This window comes from Rhipicephalus microplus, chromosome 3, assembly GCF_043290135.1.
Source record: "Rhipicephalus microplus isolate Deutch F79 chromosome 3, USDA_Rmic, whole genome shotgun sequence".
NCBI classification, from domain to species: Eukaryota; Metazoa; Arthropoda; class Arachnida; order Ixodida; family Ixodidae; genus Rhipicephalus; species Rhipicephalus microplus.
Window position 1 is genome coordinate 268959572 of NC_134702.1, and position 19188 is coordinate 268978759.

The following is a 19188-nucleotide window of genomic DNA, read 5'->3' on the forward strand; positions in this document are numbered from 1 at the left end:
ATTGTGGCCGTGACTGCACGTTTCATCACTCTAACCATATTGCTTCGCTGTTCGAGCTTGTGTTCCCGTCATGCAGCGCTTCATGATAGTATTCAAAATAATGGAACTACATGCAGTGCACGAGAAAAACTATGCTTTTATTTATTATATGTATAGATATTATATATGTAGAATATAAAGTGATTTACAAGTGTGAAAGAAGATTAATGCATGAGGGAACGGGAAGTGCTCACTTGTCGTGAGTTAACAGCTAATTGTTCATTTTCTATGTCACTCTCAGTGCTTGCACAGCTTTCTCTGTCCAGTGAAAAATTCTCGCCGTCAATATTGTTCCTTTCAACCTCACTGCTGAAAGAAATCTAAAAAGTTTCCATCCGGGTTTACCACATAATCAGGGTGCTGAGAATGTTTTTTTCTCAGACCGGTCAATAAGCAAAGCGCTTACAGCGGGGCTCTTCGATTTTCCACTTCTGGCGTCCTTCCGGTTGGCGTTCGTTTTTCTTGGGTTGGACGGCCCGAGGATCTCCAGATGTTTCCAGGACAATTTAGTCGTTAAAGCTCTCTGGAAGTTCGAAGTGTGGCAGTTTGGGCTAGTTAGTATGACATGACGATAGTTATAGCGTGAGAACAGGACGACAAAGAGACAAAAAGGACACGAGCAGAGTTGGAAGTTAGCGCTCGTGTCCTTCTTGTCTCTTTGTTGTTGTGCTGGTCTCGCGCTATAAACTATCATCCTCTCTAGAAAGTTTTGGGCAGGTTTCGGGTTAGCAGACGCTGAAAAGGTACGATACGCGCTTGGCGCCATCTTTGGGAGGACTCGACAGATTGCAATGAGTGCGCTTGAGGACTGCGCCTTCGCTTGTCATTACGCATGGAGTTATCTTCTAAAGCCTGTTCCGCCTTGCCGGATGAGGCAATTACGAGTGGCAGCGAGAGTTTGAAGCTACTGTTAATCGCTTTTGTTATGTTTCCCATGAAGCTTCCTCCTGTGAACAACACGGCGAACTGTTGCCTGCTGGCTGCGTCGTGCGCAGGCCTCAAAAGTTATGTACTAAATGTTCGTATGCACGCATAAAGAAAACTTTGGTGTTATTTTTTTTTTTCATAGTAGTCGAGACCTTGGTAGTCGTTTGTGGAGCTGTGCCTGCTTTCTGTGCACTTAGCAAAAATGATTGTGGTCGAACTAGCTCGCTCCGTCGTATGTTAGCATGCGTGAACCTCTGTCCTGTTTGCTCGATTGATCTTCAATGACGATAGAAGGCCTTAGATCGCGACTGTTGGTGATGTTTGCCAGTCCCGAGTGGTGTGCGAATCGACTTCGATCTATGGGCCAGCATATGTGGTATGATAATATATGATACGACGTGAGAAAAAAAAAGGAGAATGAATTCAGAAATGTATACATTCTTTCGTTGCCCATTTCATCGTTGGCTTTGTCTAGTTTCACCTCTTCATAATAATGCCGTGCAGTATGTACTATGTACAAGGAGGTTCTATAAAACCTCTGGAGTGGCAGTCCCGGCCGCTGCCAACGGGAGCAAGTGAAGCCGCCGCCGGCCATATTTCTAGAGGAAAAACAGCGCGGAACCGTCATAGACCGCAATGGAATACGCGCGTTGCGCGTGTTGGTTTGCACTTCTACGATTGAAAAAAATTAGATGGAAAGTACTTTTAGATTAGACCAACAAATAAATGCATATTCTTGTTTATGAAACATTATTTAATGCACCCGTTGTTAGCTGCACACTTTCAGATCAATCTGTTGTCTAGGGATACTTCGCATATCGAGCGTGCAGGCGCACTATTTCGGTACAAAAGGGTTATAGTGTATATTGGGCGTTTTAAGAAATGTGTCTGCAGATACTCAAGATCAAGGGGAACGCGACATTTGCTCGCCTCTTTCATATATGCGCTTGTGTGTGTGTCGGCAGATTGCCAGAGAATATATCAGGAAGTTGAATTAATAAAGCTAAAGTTTGAAAAGAGAGGTTATTAAGTAAACTAAGAGTCACCAGTAATTTTTCTAGAGTTATCGAATTCTAACCAATTTACTTGTGGAACCAAAACTGAAGCACTGATGTCGCGTGCAGCCGACAAACTCCAGGATTCAAAATGAACCGCTTTTAAGAACAATTGCAGTGGCGTTAGTTCTGCATAATATTTATCAATCCCATTGGCGACGTGTGTTGTCATGGCAAGAGCAGCCTTCAGAGCCTTGAAACGAGGTAGCTCGATGTTTGATATAACGCCACTCAGTTTGGCAACTTCACCTATCAGCATTTTGGTTTCGGTTTTGTCGGCAAAATAGAATGGATTTCCAAGGTGTCTCATCTTGTTTTAGATGCAGTTGCTTATTTTTGTGACTAAATTCTATTGAACCTACGTCAAAGAGGTAGAAACTAACAGGTTTTTGCAGATGCGCTGGAAAATGGGGAAAAATTGAAGGTGCATTGCTAGGCCGCAGTCTGGTTGACTGTGCTGTTCTGCCAAAGCAGCATCTTTCGAAGTCAATGGAACAGAGGTGGTAGCCATCTAACTACCGTAATTACTCGTGTAATCCTCATACTCGCACAATTCTCGCACCCCCCACATCACCCAACAAAAATACAATGTCTTTTTTCCTTGAGTAATTATGGCACCCCCGAAAACTGCCACAATAATGTCGTCTGCTCCTTCCAGCTTCTGGATGGATAGATGGATTGCATGGATTGATGTGGCTGTACCCTTGAAATCGGGCAGCGGTTAACGCCACCTAGCCGTAATATTTAGTGAACCAACAACTAAATTTATATTTTTCTCCTTTAAACAGTGAAGTTAAAATTCTGATAATGATAACGCGCGTCATCTGGCACCATCTCTTGAGCATCAAGCGTACTATTATTGCACGGAGATTCAATCCAATCCAAGCCAAGCCAAAGTGGCAAGTGTGCGTTGCGGCGTGTTTTGTATGTTGTGTCAATTCCTCCTAGATTTCCTGTGCCTGCTGGATTATCTGCGGTCACTTAAGAAGCGGCGGTCATCGGAACTACAGTGGTGGCGCCACTCAAGTAGGGGTATCTTCAAATAGGTTTTTACGTTTTTGGAGCTTACAAAAATAACGTAAAAAGTTTTAAAAAGGTGTAAACAAAATTATAATTAACCCTACGTAAGTTGACGCTGCCATTCAACAAGCAACTTTTTTAATACAAGGCATCCTTTGAAATTAGTAGCAAACGCCAAAATTGCCGATCTGAAAGGCCAAGTACTAGAACCCTTACCCCTACGTAGGCAGCGCCGCCATAAATGACCGGCGTTTCGCGCTCATTCGGCAGGCACGGGAAATCTAGGAGGCGTTGGTTGTGTCAGTAATCTTGTCACTTTATGGGGCGATACTGAAGCTACATGGCTGCTTTCAAGTTGAAAGTGATAGATCATGATCTAAGCAATGGCAACGGGGCTGTCGGTAGGTCTTTCGGAGCATACAAGTTTTGTGTTCGTTACTGGTGACAGCAGCTGAAAACCACCAACATGCATTGGGCCTGCCGTGTGCCTAAAAGTGGGATTGATGGTAAACTTTATTTCTTCAGGAGGAAACTACGGACGGTTCTGATAAATAGTTACCAGCCCAATACTGACGTCCTGCGCTTATCTTTTGAGGGCTCGTGTTGAGCAACGAACGCTACTGCCACGCCTGCATCGCCCACAAGCTTTGCGTACGGTATTCTAATTCTCGGCTATTTGCTTGCACTTTTTGTGTCTCAAATAAATCTTGCCTTGTGTTGAATCTGTGCTTTTAGTGTTGAGGTAAATTTTAATTAGTACTTCTCAAAGCTTGCTGTTAGAGTTGGTGTGAAAATCCCAATTTGCAGCCACTTCGTTTTCTTTTTCACTTTGTACTTTTCGCGGAAAGTTTCTCCGCGTAATTCTCGCACCCCCCAACTTCGCATTGATTTTCCGCCAAAGAAAGTGCGAGGATTATCCGAGTGATTATGGTATTTCTTGGAACATCATGTGCCAAGGCAGAACGAAGTGCACTTTTTTTCGGAAACCTGTAACACGGATATTCACGGCATAAAATATTGTCTACTTTTGCAAGTTCCTTGATAAACATGCACCAAAGTGATATTAACTTGCCAAAAAAATATGCATGCAAGCCGTCAGTCTTGCCTTGTAAGACAACACCAGAAAACTTGGAATTCAAAGGGCATTCAGACGTCCTACTCGTTTCAATGTTTGATACATGCAGCCTAGACTGCAAGAGCTTCGTTCACAAACTTAAAACTTATGAACAATGTGTCAGCAAGCATTTAAAGCTTCAAGTTACCTTCCATACAGCTATACGCATGTATTACACACATGCGCACCTTTCATATTGTTTCTAATTTACCAGCATACGCGAAAAAACAGGCGATCATCAGCAAACGAAGCTAGAATGCTTACTGAAAAGTGATCCCAGGCATCTTCTTGATGCGATTTGTGCAGCCATAAGTGACGCACGAAGTCATCATGACCTCGTAAAATCTTTAACTGCTTTACAAAAGCATCTCACAGTCTCCAAAGGCCACTACGAAAGCGGAGCTATGAAGCGCACTTTGTTGTCTGCTTCAGTCTTTTCTTTTCCAATATGGCGGCGACCGGCGTCACTTCTCGGGGCGCACCTCCACTCGAGAAGACATATCCCTGTATTCACAAACGCTCCTCGACTCGACTTTCACCCTTCACGTGACAGAGTTGAGCACTGTGCCAGAGCTCGGCTCAAAATGACACTGCGCTACTCGAGAATCGGAGCAGATTATTGCTGATAGTCAGTGACTTGCCATGCCTAGAGACGGCGCTCCCATTGGCTTTCTCAAGTGAAGGTGAAGCATTGAGCGAAGGGACGTTCTAGAATACGGAGGCTAGTATAGAACCTCCTTGACAATGTATGACCTAGTAGGGCAAATCAAAGCTGATATACATGACATTTCAAAGTACCACTTAGGACTGGAAAACAGGTCCAGGCAATTTTAAAATGGGTTGAAATGTGTCATGCATAGGTTTATTTTATATACGACTTGAACTCGTGGTACTAATACTACGCATGTCAAAACTTTCGACAAAAACTCAAGTTGGTCAACGTGTGTTTGCGACACATTCTACATGATAGCTGAGCAGGTATATATTCTCGAGGTCTTGTGGGGACATGATCACTTTCGCGTGATTTTGCGTCGTGTTGTGCAGTGACTGATACACGTATTAAAAAGACGTGAGCTCGTTAAGCCGTCAGCGTCGTGGCAGCTCACCTTGCATTGTTCTCGAGGAGGCGTGGGCGAGCTGGTTGTTTTGTTCGCAGACGCGGCGAGTGATTGTGCAAGCGTACAAAGTCGTACCCCAAATGCGTACGCTCAAGGATATTATTTCAGCTTTTTGGCGAACTTTGCTACACATTTCCAAGCAGACAATGCAGAAAAAAACCAACGTGCACACAGTGCATTGTTTTGTTTGGTATAACTATCAGTTAAAGCGCACGAAAAACAGACTGGTAGATAGGACAAGCGCTTTCTCGCAACTAAACTGTTTATTAGAAAGAGCAGAATATATATACAGGCAATTGAAAAACACGACGCATGCGTGTGCAGGCAAAAAAGTACATTCGTGGCACATCGAGAACACATGGTAAAAGAAGACAGATTATCTCTGAACATAGTCTAGAAAAACAAACTCTTTATTGTGCAGCAAAACCGAAGGCTGGCTGACGCATTGTTCCCCTCTTTTATTTATGTGAAAAGCTTCTGTCAACTCACGAGTTAATTTATTTTTAGACCGAAAAACCACTTCAGTATCCTGAAAAAGAGGATAACAACAAAATAAAATAGATTAACTCGTGAGTTGACAGAAGCTTTTCACATAAGAAAAAGATGGGAACAATGCGTCAGCCAGCCTTCGGTTTTGCTGAACGATAAAGAGTTTGTTTTTCTAGATTATGTTCCGAGATAATCTGTATTCTTTTAACATGTGTTCTCGATGTGCCACAAATGTACTTTTTTGTCTGCACACGCATGTGTTGTGTTTTTCAATTGCCTGTATATATATTCTGCCCTCTCCAATAAACAGTTTAGTTGCGAGAAAGCGCTTGTCCTCTCTTCCTGTCTGTTTTTCGTGCGCTTTAATTGATAGTTATACCATGCATATCCAACTAGCCCAACTATCGATTCTGTTGCATTGTTTTGTTTGCTGCCACGACGGTATAGTTTGTTTACGTTTACGCTGGCTGTCCCAGCGTCCGATTTTGCGATCTTCGGGCAGCTTCAGGTTGTCTCGGGTTCCCCACACACACGTGACCACGACGTTATTTCCTGTCCAGACTAGAACTAGCTGACTGATGTCTGGCTAGCTCTTGCTGCCAGAGAGCTGCCAGAGGCCTGAAAATTGAAGAGCCCCAGTGTGTTGCCACCTATTGACAAAAACAAGCGGCAAAACGCTGGCCACTTTCAGATTGCTTAATTATTGAAGCAGAAGTCGCCGCGACTTTCCGCATACAATGTTATGGAATTCATTCACTATAAAAGAACTGACAAATGCTATATGCAAGTAAAACGAGATGAGTTTTAACAGAAAAGGTCAGATGATAACAATCAGATAACCTACCTACGTGGCTACAAAAAAAAAAAAAAAAGTGAAGCTGAGACATGTATGCTGTGGGCTAGCATTGAAAGCGCAACTTGCCATATACTTTCTTGGATCAGATTTATTGCATCACAGAATGCCCTGTTTGTCCACTGATCCAGGAAATACGCAAAGTCGTGTTCTATCTTGCTGAAGCATAAACACTAAGGCAATCACAGCTGTACAATGGAGTGATTGTGTGCACTGTTATTGTCTTGTCTACTGACAACCTAGGGAGAATTGAATTAAATCGATTTTATTCAAGTGTGCAAAGTTACGCTTAAGAAGAGAGGACTAAAGGCACTGGCACTACCACTTGAAGTCCTCCCACATGAAGTCCTCCCATCTGAAGCAACTGCTGTTCAGACACTAGCATCGGTAACAAAAACAGAAGTGATTGAAAGCTTACATAAAAAGTAAATGTCTACATACAACTTTGAATAGTTATAAAAAGATAGAATATGGTTTTGCAGGTAATTGCAAAATTTACAAAATTTCAAATGTATTATTCTTGTGAATGGGAATCATTAGACACAAATAGCGAGCTTTATACACTGGAAGTAACACAAAAACTACAAAAGAATTAGTTGACCTATTTGACACTTAATTATTTTTCCTCATTTGTGGTTTCGTATTATTTCTTTTTACTCTTGTTGTTGTTCAAGAGAGTCGTAATCTGGTTGTACAGCATTTCTGAACCATAGTTTGTCCTGATCTTGTTATATTCCTATAGCTAAGATATCGAAATGTATAAGGCAGATGCATTTGCGAGTTGTGTAGAGTTTGAGAAAAAGCAGTGTCGTTGTTAAGTAAGTGATATGTTTTAAGAGCCAACCACAAGGTCTTTAGTTACATGTGTTTAGTATACCCAGTTTGTTTCTGTGTTTATTTTTGTTGTCTTGATATTTGAAATTACTAATGGCATAACTGGATTTTTTGTGTAAAACATATAGTGATTGCATTTTAAATTGCGTTGTGCTTTCCCAGACCAATGGACAGTTACTTAGGTATGGTTGCACTAGAGCATAGTGCATTTTCTTACTAAACCATAATGGGAATAAATGTTTCATTTTGTAGATTGTTGTGATGGTTAAGGACGTTTGTCACTATGTTTGTTTATAGCAGACGAGAAAGGATTAACATGAACAATTTAAGCGAACAAAAGAAGCTTTATATTGTACACTAGAGAAGGAAGTGACAGGAGAAAATAAAACTATATGTCCAATCCTATACGCCAAGCATCACGCAACATGCACGAGAGTCAGACCGCCATTAATATGCGCAGAGTTCGCGGCTATGCTAACTCAGTGTCCAGCGCGTATAGTTCTCGGTTCGTAAGAAGAAACCGCTGTCTCACAGTTTGGGTCCCCGTCGTCCCGACATGATGCGGTCGTCGACGTGCGCGAGGGCAAAGGTGACACGGCTGGAACAGCTGCCGGCACACGGATGCGCTACTGTGTGCAGCGCCGTTGAGTCGGACGTCGCGGCCAGCCCAGCAGTCAGGGTCGCAACTCCCGAGGTCCAGGATCAGGCCACGGCTCACGAGGACCACACCCGGTAGGCCTCGCCCACGAACCTGCTCCCGGCCACTGCACCCAGGCAGGAGCCGTTCAGCAGGCCCTGTCCTTAGACCTTGTACAGGCCGACGGACTCGACCTCGAACAGACACATCGGAGCTCGACCTGGCCGACACGTACGGGTCCCACGTCCGGCCCAACAGAACGTCTCGCTCGTCCCCGATGTGCGACGCTCTGGTGACACCGGCGCTTGATGGCATGGGTGCGGCTACGGAGCAGTCAACCCGCATCGGAGACGCGATGCTCCATGCGGGGAATGGCCAGCCCGTCCAGCGAAGAGCGTGCGCCGAGACGCGATGCTCGGCGCAACCGTGACCATTAGCCAGGCCACATTCATCGCTGTGCCGAACGGCTGACTGTGGAGACGCCTCACCGTGATCCGCGATGCCCTCGGCAAGGAAGAGAACAGCAGACCAGGCCGCGCCCCGAGATGCAGTACTCGTGCCGGCAATGCCGCCCAGCTGGTGGTTGGACGGCAGCAGCGTGGACGGCCGCGTTCTCTGGCCGGACCCTGGATCGTCTGCGTCCAACGCTTCGGCCCGCTGTCTGCCGCTGCTTCGGCTCGTCCCCAGCCACAAAGCCTACCGCCACGTCATGATCACACGTGGCCCAATCGTGGCACGCCACTTCTTTGGGCCACCGCAGGTCATCAGCTGATTGACTCACCTAACGCGCACAGTTGGCTCAAAATCCCACCCGCCACCCCGCACTTCTGTCGTCATCGTTTTCTTTACTCATCACAATTGTACTAACTGAACTAGAGAGTTTATAACATACATGAATAATGTGATCGGTCCAAATTAGTCTTTCATAAAGAATTGTGCGCTATTGTGCATGCTTAGTGAACTATATTGCGCACGATATAGCGTACTATCGTGCATTCGGGAGGCTCTTGAATTCTCCTCGGCAGCACAACAGTCAGTGGGCATTGCAAATGAGTGGATGCTATGAGCGAAGCTGACTCTTGTAGACACTTGGGCTAAGGTCGCTAACTGGCAGTCTGTTAAGGCGTCAACAGATTTGCACTTCTTTTATTGGAAATGTGCCGAGTGAGATGGACGCACAGAAACTTCACGTCGAAGGAGGTAGTTGCGGATATCATGGTTATGATGCATTGCTTCACTTTAGCAAGAGGGCTGTGAGAGGACATTGTTCGATATAAAAAGCGTGTTTGTAAAGCTTGGAAAGCATGTGGCTGTGGCGCAGTGAGTAGCATGCCTGGTGTTTGTTGTCGCTATCCAAAAAGTTGTTCGACTCCCGTTAACGGAACTTTTTCTCTTTGTTTTCTGATCAGGCATATTTTTTGACGTCACTTCCCTGACAGAAATACATCACTGAAGCCTTGGTGGATCCCAACATAAAACATCTCTGTGTTAATAAAAAAAAAGCCAAAATGGTGGCAAAGCTTAGGCATTTCCATTTCCAAGCCTTCTCCATCAAATTGACGGTAAACTCTCGTTCTCTATCAAGGTATTCCTTCATTGTTTTAATGCCTCTTGCTTCAGTTTAGAATATGACCAAACCAGCAGGTTGACAACATTTCATCGCAAAAAGACGACAGGATGTCATTTTCAAATGACAGGGCTTTGTCACCATTTTTCTTTCTTTGTTGTGAATGTATAGTACAACTAAGGCATAAATGTGACATCGCTAAATTAATGCCAACCTTAAGTTTTATGTGGCAGTGATTATCTTTGTTGTAGAAATGCTCTATTGAGAAGGGCAGTGTCCTAGAAAGCGCTGACAGCACAGCACTTCGTAAGAAACACCGTTTAAATTGCCCCACTTGATTCTCCAACACTCATTATATAACATGAGGGCACACTTAGTCAGTCATCATTTATACATGTCCTTTACACCCCTTTTTGGAGCATGAATGTATTAGACATAAGAACACCTGACAGTCTAAGATGCACACGTTATCAATAAAGCCAGAATGTCAGTCTGCATCTTTTCACATGTTTTCTGGAATGTGAACACTGAGCACCGGGAAACTCCGGAACTTGTACGGTTTCTTTATGCTGGGTATCCGTTGCAGGCTGGTCCATCTTGGTGAAGGTCACCGCAATATCTGACAGCAGACCAGGAAGACCTCTTGTTAGTTGGCGAACATTCATACTGGCTAATGACTGTTGCATTGGCGAAGGTGTCTTGGATGAAATTCTTTAAGTAGCCAAAGCTGGAGAAGTGGTGGTAGTAGTGGTTAGAAGAGGAAGAAGGCGCCTAAGGTAGAAAGCACGGCGCAGTGCCTGTGGAGAAGTAGGAGGCGAAGTGACATGGGACAAGATGTTGGAAATTCCTGAAGAGAACACCATTGAGCATCTGAGCCACATAAGAGGGCGGCCTTTGAGCAGGGCTTGGAAGTGTAACACACACTTTAAATTCTCGCCCCACCTTTCTTTCCTTTCCTTCGGGGCAGTGAGATCCTTACAAGCATGGTGGGCATTGTAACTACTTGCCTTATCTTGTCTCTGTCTTCTGTCCTTGTCTTGAAAGTAATTGTTCAATAGCCAGTTGGGCCTGAGCTTCTTGCTCCGAACTGGGATTCGCGTCCGAGAGCATCTCATCAGGAGTTTAGGTGGACTGTCACGGGAAATGAATGGGACTTTACACAGGGGCCAACGCAGATGCTATATAACATAAAGTCAAACTGCCACCAAGGCTATCGATACCATGCTCCATGTAGAGTTTCTGTTTTATCCAGCGAGTACGCCAGGTCAAAGTTGTGGAAAACTTACTCATAAGGCTGAGTCTATTAGATGCGCACCCAAGAAGTGGCTCACCTTCTGGCAGGTCAAGAGAAGCTGGGCACTCCTGGAACGTTTTAGGGACAACAGACTCATTGGCACCCGAGTCTACTTTGAAGGGAAGAGCGTGTTCACTCACTTCAATGCTGATGAACAAATTATGTTTGAGGGAAGTATTCACTGTGGGCAGCAGAATGTGGCTGAGACGCTTCTCCCTGGAATGGCAAACTTCAGCAAAGTGTCCTCACTTGTGGCATAAATTGCGTGTAGTCATTTTTGCTGGGCAATTTAGGCAAGAGTGCCAAGTAGACACAGCAATTACATAAAGTGTTCGATAAGACGTGATGCTGGTTGGCCTGAGGACAAGAGGAGCATTGAGACGCGTCTGAGGTGCGGCACCGACTTGCGTCTTTCAAGGGTGTCTATGTTAAGAGGATGTACTTGAGAATCGCCAGCTTGTTTTTCCTTTTCAGCATCATCATGAAGCGAGCTTGAGTCAGCGCATCTTGAAGAGTGAGCTTCAAGATGCGGCAGAGCTCGTCCGACAGGTGAAAATTTAGTAGACTTAGGACAAAATGGTCGCGTATGAGATGATGTTCTACTGTGAGAGGGTAGCTGCATTTCTTGACCACATTCAAGAGCATAATGACAAACGCATGTACAGTCTCGCCAGGCAGTTGACTGCATTTGTGGAATCCGCTGGACTCATAGATTTTATTGACTAGGTCAACAAAGTATTCGATAACTTTTTTTATTGACTGCGTCACATGAGGCGTAAGCTTCCGTCCGTGTCAGTCATGAGAAAAACCAAAATAAGACAAGCTTGGGGACACGTGCAGTACAGACACTAGGCCTGATGTGAAGAAGTCTTCGAACTGTTGTATGCATGCCAGCCACTGACCTGTGTTGTTGGAACGGTGGTGGACTGGAAGCAAAGGGAAATGCTGGCACCAAGAGGAGCAGCAGAACTTGAGGTCTCGAGATCATACACCGTAGTGGCAGGATCCCACTTCTGACACCATATCGAGACACTCTGCGGAAAAGGTCAATTCCTTAGAACGCACAGTGAGTGGAGCACTTCACTTTCTTCTCTAAAAATTTCAACTTTCTTCTCTAATGCCCCACTGTCTCCTCTAACTTATATAACAGTATATAGCAACTAGTCTGTTATTATTTACACAAGGCCTCGAGAGTTTTTTCACAAGTCTTTTGTGAGATTCAAATGCAATTGGACCACCAAGTAGCAGCTTTCTTTCAAAGAGTAATTGTTTTGTTACTGCACAAAAACGACTGTTCTTCGTATGTCTCGAGAAAAACATTTTTGCCACTTTGAAAAGTACTTCGGCACACATTGCAGCATAGCAAATTGTGCACAATGAAATGCTTTTTCCAAAAATATACGTTGTAGAGCAAGAAAATATTTTGAAATAAATACAAATTTGGAAAAGTGTGTAATTTTTAATTGCCAGCTGTTAAACAGTGCAATAAAAAACACTATATCTTCAAAATTATTCAAAAGATAGAAAATTCAGAATATACATTTTGAAGATAAATGACTCAGGAACAGTATAAAAAATAATAATTTTTCTACAGAATGTCTGTATTCACACAAAGAAAATCGGAAACAATGTGCTTCTTCATTACTTGGGCCATGCGGTGAAGCATTACATAATTTTTCGTGAGACATGAGTGAACGTTTAGACTTTTCTCAGTATCTCTTTTTTTCTATAAGAGCCTGCAGGTGTTCCTTTATAGATAGGTGATATGAATAATTTCTCTATAAATCAGATTTTTAATGAACTTCGCTATTTCGCCTAGTGTCACCTCTTTCCGTGATCCACATCACTCTGCATAGGCTGGTGTTCCAATATATGCATCCAAGAACATTTCATTGCAGTTTTGCACATCGTATTAAAAGAAAAATATCGCCCGGTCCTAAAATGTTTTTGACTGCTCCATAGTCGGGCCCAAGGTGTTCTTCGGTGGCCTTTTGTCAAGAGGAGAAGCTCTGCAGCGCGTGTTAGCTCACCGGGCCCAAGCGATGCGTGGACCTCGCACATAACCAGAGTAGCTATAAGATTGTGCACAAAGGTCAGCAGCTACGCACTTGTGGCGAAGAAGAAAACTTGAGGCCGTAAACAAAACAAATACATAAACGACTGTGAATGTCTTAGGCTGACCGATACCTTGTCGCTATAGAACTTGAAGCTGAGGTCGTCATCCTCGGACTCTAAGCTGGTCTTCACTCAATTCAGATGCTGTTACAAGACAGTTTCAAATGGCATGTGTTTTTTGGAGCCCAGGTGCGCACCCATGCAGGCTTGACGAAGATACCATAGGAGCGACTAGTGATACTTGATGCGGCCCTGTGATTGATATACTGATACAAACGAAACCAAAGCTGTTGGAAACTGGCTCAGAAGACCATCTCCACACTTTACACAGGCGGAAAACCTTTGGAAATAATCTTTTGTAGAATAAATTTTTCCATACTTGCATCAACAGCCCTCTATTGAATAGCTGGCATACCTTTCTGCAAAATGTTGTTGCTGAACGCTGTCAGATTGTGAAGCTGACACCATGAACTGATTTTTGACTGACAAAGGTTCTTTGGATTACAGAACTTTTATTGCACTATAACATGACCGCAAGGGGCATGCACTTTTGTCAACTTCGCCAGCCAAGTGCATTTTCCCAACAATACATGCACATTGGTGCGTGCAAAGGTCTGTCAAATGTCACTATGTTGCCAAAATGAGCAAATCCTAATTCACTCTGAAAGTTGAGTGGCTGGACTAACTACTAGAAAGGTCTGGGTGCACGAGAAACAAATTCGACATGCGAAAATTGACAATCCGAAGCATGATCATCGGTGATCGATTTAAATAGACGTGGTTACGAAAAAGTTATGATGGCAAGCTATGTTAGGATAATGTTGCTCTTATTGAATGTGGCGTATTGCTTGGGAGCATGAAATGCAGCTTTGTTGTCATGAAAAGCAGCTGTGTTGGCCCAAAACGACATGTCAATATGAAATATGTAGTGTGGTCAACTTTACAACATGACTCGTTCTTTGTTGGTGCGCTGTAAAGGACGTGTATGTAGAAGGCGTTGGTCTGTGGTGTTCATATTTTCACCTTCATGTCGCAGGCAAGAGCGGCTCTCACCTTGTGGCTGCCGTATGCTAGAGAGCTGCAGCCTGTCCGATGCTCTTTTCAGGAGCCAGCTACTAAGGGTTTTATTAATAGACCCCAGTAGTAGACTCCTATTAAACGAAACTCTCTTAAATGAAATTGCTGCTTAAATGGAACAACTGCTCGTAATATGTCTGGTTTCGTACTTGACTATTATACCCCTGTCTATCCCTCAATAAACGAAACTCCCCTTAAAGGAAACACATTTTCCTGGTCCTTTCAGGTTTCATTCAGTAGTAGTCTATTGTTCTTCTTCATATTGTCACCTGCGTGTTGAAAGCATGAGCGGCTATCACCTTGTGGCGGTCGTCTTCTCAAGAGCAGGAGCCTGACCGATGCTCTTTTCGAGAGCCAGCTACTCAGTGGTTTATTAATAGACCCCAGTACTTCTTCGTATTGTCACCTGCGTGATGAAGGCCAGAGCTGCTCTCACCTTGTGGCTGCCGTCTGCTCGAGAGCTGGAGCCTGGCCGATACTCTTTTCAGGGGCCAGCTACTCACTGGTTTATGAATAGACCCCAGTACTTCGTATTGTCACCTGCGTTTTGAAGGCAAGAGCGGCTTTCACCTTATGGCTGTCGTCTGCTCAAGAGCTGCAGCCTGACCGATGCTCTTTTCAGGAGCCAGATACTCAGTAGTTTATTAATAGACCTTAATATTTATTCATATTGTCACCTGCGTGTTGAAGGCATAAATGACATTGTCAACGTTGTTACACCTGGCACACAAATCAGATTGTTTCCAGGCAATTGCGTTTTATATCAGGAAATAACTACAGTGCATAACCAAACCGACCTCGAGATTAGTTTGCACAACATACAGGTGTGGTGTGACAGATCAGGCATGTCCTTAAACAAAGAAAAAACTGTCTGTCTTCATATCACAAGGAAAAAAAGCCCGTTAAAATATACCTACACACTGGCCACCTCACCGCTAAAAGAAGTTGAAAACTATAAATATCTGAGGGTAACATTCTCAAACAACCTTTCGTGAAATTTACATATTAGTAAAATATGTTCCTCAGCTTTCCCGAAAATTTGTTTCCTGAAACGCAAGCTTAAAAATTCACCCACCCACATAAAACTACTGAGTTACATTACTTTCATTAGACCGAAGTTTGAGTATGCTTGCATTACATGGGAAAGCTACTCTAAACACAACATTAATGTAATAGAGAAAGTCCAGAGAAAAGCTGTTCACTTTATTTACTTTAAGTTCAAGCACACCGATTCCCTCACACAGCTGATGACAGAAAATAACATCCCCATCCTCGAAACACGTGGGCAGATCTCCGCCTCAATTTCCTACAATCATCTATTAAATGTGAATTATCCATCGACCCTGTATTATATGTAACACCTCTGTCCACAAGGCGTACATGTCACGATCACACACATGCTTTAACCCTTCATTTTGCTAGGACAGATACTTACAAATACTCATTTTTTCCCAGGGCAGTGTCGTAGTGGAACTCTAATGGTAAAATGAATGAGCTTTCTTAAGTTACCACAATACCCACTTTAGGTGTTGTGTTTTGATTTTGTATGATTTTGTATGTCAGAGTGGAATTCTCGGCATATAATGAATGACCCTTTTTAAGTTACCACAATACACGTGTTAGGTGTTGTGTTCCCATTTTGCATGTTTTACTTCATTTTTTTACTTCTGTTGTAATTACAGTATTGCATTTTTTCTTTTTTTTATCGTACGCGATTTGAGGACTTTTACTATGTTGAGTCTGAAAATTTGCATGTTCCTTGTAATCACTGTACTGATATATTGGTATAGTATTTCTTTTTTGAGTGTAGTATGAGTGCCCTTCCTCCAAGGACCAAATTCTGGTCTGCAGTATGCTATTAAAAAAATTTTAAAAAATTAAAAAAAAGTGGCTCTTATCTTGTGGATGTCGTCTGCTCGAGAGCTGGAGCCTGACCGATGCTCTTTTCAGGAGCAGCTACTCAGTGGTTTACTAATAGAGCCAGCACTTCTTCGTATTGTCACCTTCGTGTTGAAGGCAAGAGCGGCTCTAACCTTCTGGCTGTCGTCTACTCGAGAGATGGAGCCTGATCGATGCTCTTTTCTGGAGCCAGCTACTCAGTGGTTTATTAATAGAGGAAGTACTTCTATCTATTGTCACCTGCGTGTTGAAGGCAAGAGTGGCTTTCATTCACCTTGTGGCTGTCGTCTACTCGAGAGCTGAAGCCTGATCAATCCTCTTTTCAGGAGCCAGCTACTCGGCGGTTTATTAATAGACCTCAATACTTCTTCGTATTGCCACCTGCATGATGAAGGCAAGAGTGGCTTTCATCTTGTGGCTGTCGTCTGCTCGAGACCTGCAGCCTGACCGATGCTCTTTTCAGGAGCCAGCTACTCAGTGGTTTATTATAAGACCCCAGTACTTCATATTGGCACCTCCGTTTTGAAGGCAAGAGTGGCTTTCACCTTGTGGCTGCCGTCTGCTCGAGAGCTGCAGTCCGACTGATGCTCTTTTCAGGGCCAGCTACTCAGTAGTTTATGGATAGAGCCCAGTACTTTTTCGTATCGCCACCTGTGTGGTGAAGGCAAGAGCGGCTCTCACCTTGTGGCTGCGGTCTGCTCAGGAGCTACAGCCTGACTGATGATTTTCTGAGGGGCCAGCTACTCAGTGGTTTATTAATAGACCCCAGTACTTCTTAGCATTGGCACCTGCGTGTTGAAGGCAAGAGCATTTGTGGCTGCCATCTGCTCGAGAGCTGCAGCCTGACCGATGTTCTTTTCAGGAGCCAGCTACTCGGTAGTTTATTGATAGACCCCAGTACTTCTTAGTAATTGCTACCTGCATGTTGAAAGCAAGGGCAGCTCTCACCTTGTGGCTGTCGTCTGCTCGAAAGCTGGAGCCTGACTGATGCTTTTTTCAGGAGCCGGCTACTCAGTTGTTTATGAATAGAGCCCAGTACTTTTTCATATCGCCACCTGTGTGTTGAAGGCAAGAGCGGCTCTCACCTTGTGGCTGCGGTCTGCTCGAGAGCTGCAGCCTGACTGATGCTCTTTTCAGGGGCCAGCTACTCAGTGATTTATTAGTAGACACCAATACTTCTTAATATCGTCACCTGCATGTTGAAGGCAAGAGCGGCTCTCACCTTGTGGCTATGGTCTGCTTGAGAGCTGCAGCCTGACTGATGCTCTTTTCAGGGGCCAGCTACTCAGTGGTTTATTAATATACCCCAGTACTTTTTCGTATTGCCACCTGCATGATGAAGAAAAGAGCGGTTTTCACCTTGTGGCTGTCATCTGCTCGAGAACTGCAGCCTTACTAATGCTCTTTTCAGGAGCCAGCCACTCACTGGGTTATTATTAGACCCCAGTACTTTTAAAGCCCTGTGAAAGACTGGTGGATGCATGGAGTAGCCCTCACAGATGTTACAGACCCTCCTGCCCTACAAGACCAGGGTCAGTCAACACTCCCATGCATTGGGCCAACCGCCGTATCAACATCCGGAATTCGACAATGCTGTTCCTACACAGACATGGATACTTTTGTTCAAACCATTTCAATACACTTAGAAAGCGCAATGTTGAACCAGTATACATTTGAAAGACCACGGGTCCCGACAGTCAACATTTCATGGCACAAAGCTCAAAGGCTTTGAAGAATGATGCTTTACTTGGAGCACGTAGCTGCCTTGAACCGATGTGACAATGCGAAAAAACTGGCGCAAATATTTCTACCTATACGCTGTTTCATTACTTTGGTTCAGCACTACCAAAACTACCAGATGTAAGAAAGCACACGCGCTCGCATGTGGCTTTCAAAAATTTACAGGGTTAGCTAGACTGGTGTTTGTTTGATGTATGTTGCACCGCATTATTATGCCTTATGGTTATTCTTGCTTGCATTTATTTTGTATGCATCTAATTATTTGTGTCGGGCACCACCGGTTAGTGTGGTTACAAATCAGATGGGAGCATCGATGTAGGAGCCACCGCCCCCTTTGATCTGAACATGCTCATTCCGCTGACAGCAATGAATAAATGGTGAAAGCAGCCATTTATTTATTTATTCATTTATTTTTTTACTTATTTATTTATTTACTTATTTATTGTACCCTCAGAGCCCGAGGGCATTACAGAGGGGAGTAGGGATATATATAACGGAAGTAATAAGGAAAAAGCTATACTAACAATAATAAGCTTATATATACACACATATATGTATACATATAAACAAACATATATATATACACACACAAACATTTAGAGAAGATCAATGGTTTTACGAAACATATTATTATCAGTTATATAAGCGATATCATGGGGAAGATCATTTCAACTGACACATGTTCTGGGTATCAATGAGTCATGAAAACATTTGGTGTGACGTGATGAAACTCCAACTTTATTGCGGTGATCAATGCGAGCTGATAAGTATGATGACCTTGTTAATAATTTCTGTTTCAGATAGCTGTTGTGATAAATTTTGTGAAAAAGACATAATGAAGCTACTGACCTGTGATGAGAAAAAGGAGGGAGGGACAAACTTAATTTCATGGCGGTTACGCTGCTTGTTCGGTGATAGTTGGAGAGTATGAAACGGCTGGCACGGTTCTTCACAGCTTCCCAATCGGAAATGAGTGATTCAATGCCAGGGCTCCAGACAGATGCAGAATACTCTAATGTTGAGCGAACCAGTGTTTTATAAAGTAATAGTTTTATTGAACTGGATGAATGAGAGAAGTTCCTGCGAATATACCCACGCATGCGGTCGGCGTTATTTATGATATAATGAATATGAGTTTTCGAAGACAGGTTAGAAGAAATATGAACACTTATAGGCACTATAGGCACTTATAGGAGAGCACAGTTTCAAGAAAGACATTGTTAATGTGGTAAGTGGAAGCTGAGCTAGAATTTCGAGAAATGTGCATATGCTTACACTTATTAATGTTTATTTTCATGTTCCAAGTGTTGCACCTGTCCGTAACCTTGTTAATGTCGGATTAAAGGCAAGAGACATCGTTATTGTCGTAATTTCACGATAAATAACACAATCATCTGCAAAAAGAATAAT

The 19188-nt window shown here is 43.5% G+C and overlaps 1 protein-coding gene and 1 long non-coding RNA gene across 3 annotated transcripts in view; both read left to right on the forward strand.

Moving 5' to 3' along the window:
* LOC119168092 (tRNA pseudouridine synthase-like 1) overlaps nt 1-19188 on the forward strand; it is a 219908-nt gene that overhangs the window by 30049 nt on the left and 170671 nt on the right. The gene's annotated exons all lie outside the window — the stretch shown is intronic.
* Nucleotides 747-18176, forward strand: LOC142804257 (uncharacterized). The gene is made up of 2 exons (XR_012894550.1): nt 747-3692; nt 7984-18176. It is a non-coding gene; the product is annotated as an uncharacterized LOC142804257 (long non-coding RNA).